Source organism: Nicotiana tomentosiformis, chromosome 5 (genome assembly GCF_000390325.3).
Source record: "Nicotiana tomentosiformis chromosome 5, ASM39032v3, whole genome shotgun sequence".
Lineage (NCBI taxonomy): Eukaryota > Viridiplantae > Streptophyta > Magnoliopsida > Solanales > Solanaceae > Nicotiana > Nicotiana tomentosiformis.
Window position 1 is genome coordinate 24,836,643 of NC_090816.1, and position 1,826 is coordinate 24,838,468.

Sequence of the window (1,826 nt, forward strand, 5' to 3'; positions counted from 1 at the left end):
TTGGTTATTTGAAAATTGCCCGCCCGAATCTAGGGCGGTACAATTGCACTTGCGCAGCGTTCATTGGGCAACACCCGGTAAGCTGCCCTTGGAGAAGGTGGGGGAGGGTTTGGAATGTTGTCATGAGGTGGGCGGACTCTTCTTTGTACTTGAGGTTCAAGATGAACCTCATCCACTTTATTTTCATCTACCTCATCCCCTTGAGGAATATGTATGAGGGCCTCATTAAGAGCTATTTGGTACCTAAAAGAAATTGACACACAAAAATTAGAAAAACAGAAGGAAAGAAGAACAAAACACACAAATAGTTAGATATATAGCTAAGACCGTCTAACTCACCAGCAATGGCGCCAAACATTGATCGGGTCCAAGCCTGCACTACTATTGAGTAGCGAGGATAGTCGATGCAGTTTTACCCAAAAAGGTCGGGATCGAATCCAAAGGGAGTTAATTGATTTGGAATTAGGTTTATATCTAAGTCTAGATGCGTGTTTTGTTCCTAATTACGCTTCCACACATTTTGGTTTTGATTCTACTTCTAATTCTACTCTATTGTATGCAATGATTAAAGCTAAGAACAATATTTTTTTGATGTTGGTTTTCAAGTGTTTAAAAGGACTAGGGTAGTGACTTCTTCTTAGGTGGATATCTAATGGGTAGCAAGAATCTAGGACAAGCTTGATTAATTTGGGGTCATAATATAGCTATCACACCCAAGTACTCACTCTATACCTCTCGATAGTTTGAGTGATTTTGCCCAATTTGGCTTTCTCAAGTCCAAATGGGTATTCATGCAAGTCACGTGATATTAGCTCAAGTCGGGTATTACTATCCCTAGGTTTAACCCTTTAATTGGGGCTATCAATTTCTTGAGTTCACCCCAATTCCTTGTTAGCCTAATTTTCCTAGACTTAGTCCCTCTTTCTCAAGAAGAGACTAAGTCATAAAGGCATGAATTAGTGCTTGCAACCACTAATTCTACAATTCTAGCAAAAACTAGGCTAAATATCACTAACCCATAAACATTCAAGCCCTAAAATTCAGTACCCATTAAATACCCACACTAGGGTTGGGTCACAACCATAGTTATGGGTCTAGCTACTCATAGAAATAGTAGAAATCAAAGATGAAAAGAAGATAAAATTCATAATATTAGATTAAAAGATGAAAATGTAAGCTCTCTGAACCTCAGCAACCTCGATCCGTGTAATTCCAATCGCGATCGCGCAGGTACTTTCACGGCCGCACCTTTCTGACGCGGTCCGCGTTCATGATTTGGCCCAAAAATCCATCTCTATGAATCTTCCTTTTGTGGATATTGAAATAGTGCTTGCGACCGCGTTGTAGCTATCGCGGTCGCACAATATTTGTATGGTCTGCGTTTCACATCTTTTGGCCCAGTCTTGGTTTTTCGTTCAAGTTTTGACTCATTTATGAGTTGATTATGACTCCTTTGGCTCATTTTGAACAATCCCTGCAAGCAAGCATATTACATTAGTTTCTGGGAATACCTTTACGTATTTTTAGCCCTAAACACAAGTAAAAGAGAGCAAATAATAGGTTAAAATCCCTACTTATCACGTATCCCATGGGAAAATACTATAAGTGTGACAGGTTAGTCACTTGATTGTTAAGGATTGAAACCAAGTATGGAGATTCTGGTACTATCGCTAATGTGAGAGTTTACGCCTGAAAGGCTCTCTATTCATTTGGTTGTGGACTGTGGGAGTCTGTTCCAGATTGGACAGATGCTCGTATGTGTCAAGAATAGGGCCATTGTGGATCCTTGAAAGGTTGTTGGCCCAGTATGGGATGATCGAAATAAG